We start from the raw sequence: 11,931 nt of genomic DNA on the forward strand, positions 1-11,931 counted from the left end.
CATGGACTGTAGCCTCCCAAGCCCCTCTGTCCATGAGATTCTCCAGACAAGAATACTGGAGTGCGTACTCATTCCTTTCTCCAGGGGATCTTCCCGACCCAGGGATTGAACCCAGGTCTTCCACATTTCAGGCGGATTCTTTACTGTCTGAGGCACCAGGGAAGCCCTGAAAATTCCTCTGCTGACCAGGAGCATCCATATTGTACTGTTAGGTGAACAAGAAGTACATTTCTATTGTGTTAAGCCACTAGGTTTACACTGTATTTGTTACAACAGCTAGCATTATCCTAACTAGCATACATGGAATTTTGAGATTCTTGGGTAAACTGTGCTTTATAGGACTATAATTAGATAAACTGTACCCTAGGCTAAGATGAACTTTTTAACTGAATAGCAGCAAGGTGTTTACAATTCTTTCCTGAGTATTTTAATGCAACCTCTTCACCCTAGTTCATTTGTTCATTCCACAAAAAGTTTTGAGGGCTTTCAATGTGCTGGGTACCATGCTAGGTCAGCACTGAGGATACAATAGTTATCAAAACAGCCATGATTCCTACTATCATGAACCTTAAAGTCTGTAGAGGAGAGATGAGGAATTCTTGAACTAAAGCAATGGAAGGAGGACTGGAGAAGAGGGGATGAATTAGGACAGTGATTTTCAAATCTTGATCCTTGGACCATAAGCCTTCTAATCACCTACGGAACTTATAAAAATATAGATTTCAGATCCTGTCCCTCCAAAGTCTCCATCAGTAGGACTAGAGTGAACTGGAGTGGAATCTAAGCATTACTATTATAAGATCTCCTCCCAAGTGATTCTGGTGCATAATTAATTTTGGGAACGATTGTGAGAGAGAGAGAGAGAGAGGAGATTTAGAAGGCAGAGTTTTTTTTTTTTTGTATTTAATTTTTACATTTTATACAATTTTAAAGGTCACTTTCCATTTATAAAATATTAGCTATTTCCCCATGTTGTACAATATATCCTTGAACCTATCTTATACCCTATAGCTTGTAACCCTCATATATATACTCAGGGGTGGAATTGCTGGGTCATATGGTAGTTCTGCTTTTAGTTATTTTTTGAGAAACCTCCGTCCTGTTTTCCACACTGACTGCACCAGTTTACATTGCAACCAACAGTGCACAAGCGTTCCCTTTGCTCTACATCCTTGCTGACACTTGTTACTTGTGTTCTTTTCGATGATAGTCATTCTGACAGGGGTGAGGTGATATCTTGCTGTGGTTTTGATTTGCATTTCCCAGATGATTTGCGATGATGAACACCTTTTCATGTGCCTGTTGGTCATTAGAAGGCAGACTTGACAGGACTTTAACGACCACTTGGGAATGATAAGTAAAGGAGAGGGAACATTTTAAGATGGCTCCTAAGTTTCTGATGCAATTCGTTGGGTTGGGGTGGTGGTATGTGCTTGAGACAGGCAGCAGAGGGAGAGGAGCAGGTTTCTTTCGCGGTGGAGATAAGTATAACTGGACTAAATGTTTCTCCCATGTACCTTCAGTTCAAACGTCTCTTTTCTGAGTTCCGCCTCTGCATAGCCTCCTATCTACTTGAAGTCCCACAGTCACCTCAAAGTCAACAACGAATTGTACATCTTCCCCAGCCAGTTTCTTTTCCAGTGCCCTCTGTATCAGTGAAAGACCTCATGATCTATCTAGTTGCTCCAACCAGAAACCTAATGGTTCTGGTGGGAGTTATTTTTTATTGAATTATAGTTGCTATACAATATTATATTAGTTACAGGTATACAATATAGCAAATCACAATTTTTAAAGGTTGTACTCTATTTGTAGTTAGTATAAAATATTGGCTATATTCCCTCTGTTGTACAATATATCCTTCTAGTTTATTTTATACCTAATAGTTTGTACCTCTGATTCCCATACCCTTATATTTCCTCTCCCTCCTTCCCTCTCCTCAGTGGTAACCACTAATTTCTTCTCTATATCTCTGAGTCTGCTTCTTTCTTTCTTTCTTTCTTTCTTTTTTTGGTTATATTCACTAGTTTGTTGTGTTTTTTACATTCCACATATAAGTGATATCATATAGTATTTGTCTTTGTCTGACTTATTTCATTTAACATAATGCTTGCCAGTTTCATTCATGTTGCTGTAAATGGCAATGTTTCATTCCTTTTTATGACTGAGTAATATTCCATTGTATACATGTACCACATCTTGTTTATCCATTCATCTGTTGGTGGACGCTTAGGTTGCATCCATATTTTGGCAATTGTAAATAATGCTGGTATGAACATTAGCATGCATGTGCCTTTTAAAAGTAGTGTTTTTGTTTTTTTGGATATATATGCAGGAATGGAATTTCTGGGTCATATGGTAGCTATTTTTAGTTTTTAAAGAAACCTCCATATATCAAGTATTTTCCATACTGGCTGCATCAATTAACATTTTAATGGGGTTGTTAATTTTTTTTTATGTGGCCCATTTTAAAAGTCTTCATTGAATTTGTTACAATAATGCTTCTGTCTTATGTTTTGGTTTTTTGGCCTCGAGGCACATGGGATCTTAGCTTTCAGACCAGGGATAGAACCCACTGCCCTTTCACTGGAAGGTGAAGTCTTAACTCCTGGACCGCCAGGGAAGTTCCCCCTAACGGAGTTATTTTTGCTCTCTCTCCCCTCCCACCTTCATTTAACTCCACCAGTTTCTGTCAAATTTTATCTGCTAGATGATGTCTCACACATTTCCCTTCCTTTCCATCCTCCCTAATGTCACTCTAAGCCAAAACACCAGCATCCTTCACCTGGAAGACTGGATGAACTTGCTAACTAAGCCCTCTACCTCTACTCTTGCCTTCTTTCCATCCATTTTTCCTTAGAGCAGCCAAAGGAAACCAAACTATGCCTTCACCATACCTCACCCATTTCAGATTAAGAAGACCCTGCAATAGCTCCCATTGCCTTTAGGATAAAGACAGTCATTCCTGTCGTCTGCAAGGGCCTGAATGGTCTGCTCTGGCCCCTGCCTACACCTTTAGCCATGTTTCACACCACTTCTCCCTCACTCAGAATTGGTACAAAATTTTCTGCCCAGTTTTCGGGAAATGAGGCTGGAGATTTGTCAATTAGATTTTTAATTAAGAAGTCTGCAAAATGCACTATAAGATTTATTTTCAGTCAACACAGAAATCTGTCATCTTGAGATGATTGAGATAACAGGTTGATGATAGTGACTGATGCTGGGTTGACTGTTTTATTAAATTATTTGTCACGAGAATAATGATTTCTAGAAGTCAGGTAACAACACTCCTTACTGCCTGACATTCATTTGGGGCTCTTATCTTTTTCACTGAAGCATATGCAGTTAGTTTTGTTTTCATCACATACTAATGAGGTGGGTAATGTAGATATTTGTATTCCTTGCCTATAGATAAAGTAACTGAAACCCAAGATGAATGTCACATATAAAGTTAGGGTCTCTTCTCAGTCCAAAAGCACTGTGACTTAATAATGATAAATAACGTTAGTAACAGAGACTTAGAAGTCCTTACTATGTGCTAGACACTGTTCTCAGCTAAAGCCTTTTATTTAAATTTATTTTTAAAGCTATTTATTTATTTATTTTGACTGCTCTTGGTCCTGGTTGCAGCATGTGGGCCTTTAGTTGTGGCATGCAAACTCTTAATTGTGGCGTGTGTGACCTAGTTCCCTGACCAGGGATCAAACCTGGGCACCCTGGCACTGGGAGTGTGAAGTCTTCACCAGTGGATCACCAGGGATACCCCTTAGCTAAAGCCTTTGCATGCATTATCTAATCCTCTCAACAATTTTGTGAGGCCAGGAATATTACTGTGTTCAGTTGAGAGGCGAGGGAACTGAAGCTCAGAGGTGTTACTCGGGTAGTCAGTGCTGTTTTTATATGTTATCTTGAATCTAGCTGGTTTTCAAGTCACTCCCTGTCATTTATTGCTTTTGTTCTGCTAGAGCCTTACTTATATAAAGCATGGAGGGGACACCATGAGCAAACGTATGTTCTTCACTAGTTGTTGGGGTTTTGTTCCCCCAGTTCCTGTACTGTATGACTCTAGGAGAGATGGACTTAACCATTCACAAGACTTGATGTCTCTTCTCTCACTTTAGCATGAAGGCCACATTGGAGACAGGCTACACGTGGCCTCTCTTTTTCCTCCAACATCCTTCTGGTCTCATCCATTTAACTTTCTGGTTTCTACCATTCCAAGATGGGGGGAGGGAAGAAAGAGAATGTGAGAGAGGTTTTCCTGAAGATTAACAGCAGAGCAAATGTTAGCTGCTTATGCCTTTCTTCCTGTCTCTGAGACCTTACCCTCTTCCTCTGGGCCTTCCAAAGGCCTCCCAGCAGGAGGGCTGTCTAGGTCCAGTCTTCCTATATCAATCATGCATGCATGTATGGTAAGTTGCTTCAGTCTTGTCCAGCTCTCTGCAACCCTATGGACTGTAGCCTGCCAGGTTCCTCTGTCCATGGGATTTTCCAGGCAAGAATACTGGAGTGGGTTGCCATTTCCTCCTCCAGGGGAATCTTCCCGACTCAGAGATTAAACCAGCATTTCCTGTGGCTCCTGCATTGCAGGTGGATTCTTTACAGCTGAGCCACCCAGGAAGCCCCATACCAATCCTATGAAACTTAAAAGATGAATCATCCCCTTTCACTCTTCTCACCAGAGGTCTTTGCATTTGACAATCCTGCTAAAGTTTATTTTTATATTACTGAGAACACCTTTATCCTACAAGGGATTCTTCTTCTTGGTGGGGGGAAAATATAAACTCAAGTGCCCTTAGAAGTTAAAGTGTTTGATCTACAGTCAGCACTGGCTGGGCCAGACAGCATGTAGCAACACATCAGTTACTGAGCTGGGAACCAGAGGAAGAAGCCCTAGACCTTGGATGGATCTGACATCAGCAAAGCAGGACTTCCTTTATAGATGGTTGGGATATTACATTGCAAGGAAAGGGAATTGAGACTGAGACAGAAACTGATTTTTCAGTGTAACTTGGTGCTAATGCCCAGGATATGGATAAGGGAAGCTCTAATTTTTTCTTGCTCATAGTAAGGGTGTGTCCTTCAAATAGGAGTGGGGCTGAACCTGCAGATAAAAAGTAGAGAGTGACCACAAAGCAGGAAGTAGGGCTTCTAACCAAAGCATGCTGTTTTTTTGTTTTTGTTTTTGTTTTTGTTTTTGTTTGGTACCATCTCCATCTCTTGCAACTGGGTTTTCCAGGTGACGCAGTGGTAAAGAATTTGCCTGCCAATGCAGGAGACCTGGGTTCAATTCTTGGGTTGGGAAAATCCCCTGGAGAAGGAAATAACCAACTCCAGTATTCTTGCCTGAAGAATCCCATGGACGGAGGAGCCTGGCGGGCTACAGTCCATGGAGTCACAAAGAGTCGGACATAACTGAGTGTACACACACACACACACACACACCCTACCTCTTCTAACTAGCTGCTGCTGCTGCTAAGTCGCTTCAGTCGTGTCTGACTCTTAGTGACCCCATGGACTGCAGCCCACCAGGCTCCTCAGTCCATGGGATTTTCCAGGCAAGAGTACTGGAGTGGGCTGCCATTGCCTTCTTCGCTTCTAACTAGCATTTATCAGTTATCTCACATGTTCATGGATAGGTCAAAGCTTTGCCTTGCACCTTGAATCTCCTATGACAGTGGTTCTCAAAGGGTAGTTCCAGGACCTTCAGCATCAGCAGCACTTGGGAACTGGATCGAAATGCAAATTCTCCAGGTGCCACCTAAGACCTAGTCAATCAGAAACTCTGGGATGGAGATCCAGCAACCTGTGCTGTGACATACCTTCCAGAGGACTCTGGGGCCCACTCAAGTTTGAGAACCACTGCTGTGAGGTGCTCTGCTGGCCCAGGCAATGCCTTGACACTACCGTCAGTTTGTTTGTTCCAGAATCCTCATGTATTGCAAGCTCTGATTTTTGGTGACTGCATAACTTTTGTTTCTTCTGGTTCCATGTCTGGTGACTCTAGTTTTGTGGCTGTCCAGAATGGTCAATAACACTCAGACTCCCTTGCCTGATGCCAGTAAAACCAGTTAGTGTACAAACACGAGCTCAAATCATCTATGTCTGCACACACTCAAATCACAAGTACAGCATACTGCTTAAGAGCCCAACCTTTGGGAGCAGGCATATCTGGGTTAATATTCACACTCTACAGTAGCTCTGTATCTTGGTCTCTGTAAACCTCCATTTCCGCATCTACAAATGGAGATAACAACATAATCTCACAGCGCTGTTAAAAGGACTAAAACAGGTAATGCACATAAAGTGGTCAGTACCTGCCATTTAAGGAGTGCTCTATAATGGCAAGACTCATTATTACTGGCCTGCTTTCCCCCTATTTTCTGTTGTCATGACATTGTATAGGCATATGGTAATGTTGAATATTTGTTTTTTCTCATTTGTTTTAGCACTGAAAATGTTTTGTCTTTTCCTTCAGAGAAGACGGGTGGCAATACACCACTGAGGATCAGTGTGAAGGTTCAGAGGCACTCTAGCAGAGTGATTGAAACTGTGGGCTCTAGAACCAGATTTGCTTGGATTTGAATCCTGATTCTATCATTTATTAGCTATGTGATCCTGTACAACTTATTTACGACTCTGAACATTAGTTTTCCAGTTTTAAAATGGAGATAATAGTAGTACCTGTTTTTTATGTAGGGAGATAGAGATTAAATGAATGGATATATGTACTCACATATGTATATATACACACACAAACACATATATAGCGTTTGACACAGAACCTGATGTTTCATGTTGACAATGTTAAAAAGCATTGAATGGACAGAATTAATAGAAGAAGAGAATTTTGTGGGAGTGGGAGGCATTTGTATAAATACAGCCTGAAACTCAGCCCCAGTATCAAAGGACCATCCTGAGTGAGCACCTGAATGAATCACACTTGTTTTTTTGGCAGTGTGTACATCCAGCTTACTTACCAAAGCACACCTTACTGTGGTCCAGGTGAGCTTTGCTTTGATAAAATGTATGAACAAACTAGTAAAGAAATAATGAACCTCTACCGCAAGACTCTCAGCTTAATGCTAGGGCCTGTGGAAATACAGATGGAGAAGAAGAAATGTTCTCTGTCCTTGGGGAACCTACAGTGTTGGCTGGACAGATGAGATTAACAGTGTTGAAACATTATGAGAGAGTTCAGTTCAGTTCAGTTGCTCAGTCATGTCTGACTCTTTGCAACCCCATGAACCGCAGCATGCCAGGCTTCCCTGTCCATCACCAACTCTTGGAGTTCACCCAAACCCATATCCACTGAGTTGATGATGCCATCCAGCCATCTCATCCTCTGTCATCCCCTTCTCCTCCTGCCCTCAATCTTTCCCAGCACCAGGGTCTTCTCAAATGAGTCAGCTCTTCACATCACGTAGCCGAAGTATTGGAGTTTCAGCTTCAACGTCAGTCCTTCCAATGAACACCCAGGACTGACCTCCTTTAGGATGGACTGGTTGGATCTCCTTGCAGTCCAAGGGACTCTCAAGAGTCTTCTCCAACACCACAGTTTAAAAGCATCAATTCTTTGGTGCTCAGTTTTCTTTATAGTCCAACTCTCACATCCATACACGACCACTGGAAAAACCATAGCCTTGACTAGATGGACCTTTGTTGGCAAAGTAATGTCTCTGCTTTTCAATATGCTGTCTAGGTTGGTGGTAACTTTCCTTCCAAGGAGTAAGCGTTTTTTAATTTCAGGGCTGCAGTCACCATCTGCAGTGATTTTGGAGGCCCCCCAAATAAAGTCAGCCACTGTTTCCACTGTTTCCCCATCTATTTCCCATGAAGTGATGGCACCAGATGCCATGAGCTTTGTTTTCTGAATGTTGAGTTTTAAGCCAACTTTTTCACTCTCCTCTTTCACTTTCATCAAGAGGCTTTTAGTTCCTCTTCACTTTCTGCCATAATAGTGGTATCATCTGCATATCTGAGGTTATTGATATTTCTCCCGGCAATCTTGATTCCAGCTTGTGCTTCCTCCAGCCCAGTGTTTCTCCTGATGTACTCTGCATAGGAGTTAAATAAGCAGGGTGACAATATACAGCCTTGACATACTCCTTTTCCTCTTTGGAACCAGTCTGTTGTTCCATGTCCAGTTCTAACTGTTGCTTCCTGACCTGCATATAGGTTTCTCAAGAGCCAGGTCATGTGGTCTAGTATTCCCATCTCTTTCAGAATTTTCCACAGTTTATTGTGATCCACAAAGTCAAAGGCTCTGGCATAGTCAGTAAAGCAGAAATAGATGTTTTTCTGGAACTCTCTTGCTTTTTCGATGATCCATCAGATGTTGGCAATTTGTACAAGAGTATTAAGTGCTTAATGGTGTAGCAGAGTTGGTAAGTGCTGCAAGAATCCAGAGAAGGGGGAGGGGAAGGAGGCCAGAGAGAAGAAAGGCTTCTTGGAGTTACTGTTTTCAGCTGGGCTTTTCTGGATGGGGACGATCGAGCTGGGAGGAGGGGAAGGGTAAATGAGAGGTGCTTATCACAATGCCCAAGGACTGATTAAGGATTCTTTTAAGTACTTGACACTCAAAGAATTTCAGGACTCGATTTACAAAAAGTTCTGCTTACACATGCAAACATTTTGGATCATACTGGACTGGTACAGAAAGATCTGGGGTCTTGCTTCATCCTCACACTAACTATTTGTGTCCATGTGTTCAAATTTCCTTCTACTTTTTAGGGTTCTGTTTCCTCACTATAAAGTGAGAGGGCTGAACTTAATAACTTCTAAGATCCATTCCTACTCTAAAGACAGCCACGTGCATTGCTAATGTCTCTGGGCCTGGCACAGTATACTTATCAATTTACTTAACAACCCTTGTGATGGAATACCCTTGTATCACCTGTTTTACAGAGGAGGGAACAAAGGTTCAGGAAGGTTATGTAAAATATTCAAGGTTTGTCACGCAAGAGGGTCATGGACCTGTATCACTAGTACCATGTGATATAGTTAGTTTCTGTATGGAGGAGATTTACAAAGAAGTAGCAGAATGCATGTGGTCCCCTGAACTCTCATCATGCCCCAGCACAGACCAGCCATAGATGTTCTACATGCATGTGTGGTCTGTGTGGCCAAGGTTCTGGCATGGTTGGGCTCTGTCTGGGCCAGTACACTGGACTTGGGACAGAGAGCAGTCCAAGTGTGAGAGTGAGCCCTATCCCTCATTCAGATTACATTTATAGGTTAATCTAAGAGGAGCTGGACTTCCCTGGTGGCTCAGATGGTAAAGAATCCACATGCAATGTAGGAGACCCAGGTTTGATCATGGGTGGGGAAGATCCCCTGGAGGAGGAAATGGCAACCCACTCCAGTATTCTTGCCTGGAGAATCCCATGGACAGAGGAGCCTGGTGGGCTACAAGAGTCAGACATGACTTGGTGACTAAACCACCACCAAGAGGAGCTAGGGGCCCCCTAGTTTTTTAAGTGACAAGAAATATGTCAAAGGCTCTCTCAGCCCTGGGGCCACACTAGGGAACAGGCGTCTAGGGCATCAGGATCTACATACTGAAGTTGATAGGAACAGACTCGCGTACCCAGAATGGTGACATTAACCAAAAGCCTAATCTCTTTGCAGTCAAGTTCAGTGCAGCTGAGCCGACTCTTGGTAATATTACCAAAAAGTGGAGGAAATAGCCACCAGTGTCATCTGGATATGTCTCCTATCTAGGACAGCCAACAGAGTTGGAATCAAACACAGGCCAGAGCCTGTGCCAGAGCCCTCACTCTTAACCAATGAACCAAGCACCATCAATTCTTATGTGAGGTGCTCACTCACTTCAGTCATGTCTGACTCTTTGCGACCTTATGGACTGTAGCCCGCCAAGCTCCTCAGTCCAAGGGATTCTCCAGGAAAGAATACCAGAGTGGATTGCCATACCCTCCTCCAAGGGATCGTCTCTGTCTAGGGGTCGAACCCAGGTCTCCTGCATTTCCTGCATGGCAGGTGAATTCTTTTACTGCTGAGCCACCAGAGAAGCCCTGTCAATTCCTATCTTTCTGCCAAATATAGTGATGGTTTTATAATATAGGGAAAGCAAGATAACTTTCCAGCCAGTACAGTCTGAATTTGAATCCTGGCTCCTCCACTTACCACATGTGAGGTAAGTTATTTAATCTCTCTAAGCCTGTTTCCCTAATTGAACAGGGATAAAAATAATCCCTGTGTGGGTACAAGTGAAGTCACTTCAGTTGTGTCGCACTCTTTGTGGCCACATAGACTACAGCCCACCAGGCTCTTTTGTCCATGGGATTCTCCAGGCAAGAATAATGGGGGTGGGTAGCCATTCCCTTCTCCAGGGGATCTTCCCAGCCCAGGGATCAAACCCTCATCTCCTGCTGCTCCTGCATTGCAGGCGGATTCTTTACTGCTGAGCCACCAGGCAAGCCCCGCAAATAATCCCTACCTCCCAGGTTTATTCTTGAGGATTAAGTGAGATAATAAATGGAAAGTTCCTAGAACCCTGCCTGAGGGTATAGGAAGTGTTTAGAAAATGTGGCTCCTGTGATCAGGAGCAGCACCGCTCCTGTCAGCCGGCTGGCCTTCTAAAAGGGCTCAGTTCTGAGATAGTCCACAAGATGTCCCCCTCTCAAAAGAAAGTTCTCTAGCAGGGCTATGTGTTATAAATATGTATATCTGAAGATCTGAGTTCTTGAAAAATGACTTTCACGTCCATGCCTGCCTCTGCAAAAACATATATTGAACCATGTGCCCAGGAAGAAATCATAGCTGGCTTTGCAACTGATGCACATATGGCCCTCGAGGCAGTTCTAAGGCAAGCCGGTTGCTTTCCAGGCTGTGTGTGGGCTGCCACTGCATCCCCACAGTACAGCCCAAGCAGGATGTAGTGGAAGGACTTTGAGGATCTGTAATTATGCTCCTTTCTCAAGTCCTGAGGGAAATACATGCATCTTGAGGGCTGTGCATATATGTGGATGTGTGTGTGTTTGCATGTGCAGGCACATTTGTGTGCCCATGTGCATACTGGGGGCAGACAGAGGTTGGGGGACAGAGGTTGCCCCCACCCCTCTGAAAATTTTGCACTAGACATGGAAGCATCCTTTCACTTCCTGCTATTCTGAGGAGTTTATTTTTGGTGGGACCTTGTGGTATAGGACACAAGTTCAGAAAGATACTCTGCTTTTTGTGTGGAACAGATAATACCAGGCCTAAAATAATGACATGCATTCAGGACAATGGAACAATAAGAAATCTAAGTGTAGAAGCTGCTTCTGCAGCAGGAGCAGTATAGTTGTAGAGTCATTTATTTCTTTAACCACTTGAAAAAACACTTCCTCTTGGTCAACGCAGGAGGAAGAAAACAGCTGTTTTTGATTCTTTCTTGCCTTCCATTCCACTCATTTGCATACTGAGTAAACGGCCTACAACCTGGCGACTATTTTGTCCATTAGTCTTTTGTACATGGGCTTGCGTCTCCTAAGGATAATTTCCTTTGTTGTTTCTCAATGAAGGGCGACAGTGTCTTGGCTGCTAAAGCTGCATCGCACCGCTTTGTTCTGAGAAGAGAAAATGGCCTTTTTTTTTTCCTTGCAAACTTCCCAATATTCTGGATATTTTAGGCAAAGTTCATCTTTGCCCTGTTTGGGGTAGAGCAGGTCTGGGTTGGGACTGCTGAAAGATCTTTTGGCCCCTGAGAAACTAAGATACTGAGACTCACAAGAAAAGTCTTTTGCACCCTTCAAGAAATCCTCTCTTCCCAGGTGCTCAGAGTCCTTATGCTGCCTCCACTGTGCCTGCCTTGTTTCATCTAGACTGACCCTTTCTGGACAACCCTCTAAGAGCCAGATTTTTTTTTTCTTTCAGATCTATGTCCTTTGCCTGAATTTCTGATCCTCAGTGTCTTTTCCTCTGTTTCCC

The sequence above is a fragment of the Ovis aries genome, chromosome X (assembly GCF_016772045.2).
Source record: "Ovis aries strain OAR_USU_Benz2616 breed Rambouillet chromosome X, ARS-UI_Ramb_v3.0, whole genome shotgun sequence".
NCBI classification, from domain to species: Eukaryota; Metazoa; Chordata; class Mammalia; order Artiodactyla; family Bovidae; genus Ovis; species Ovis aries.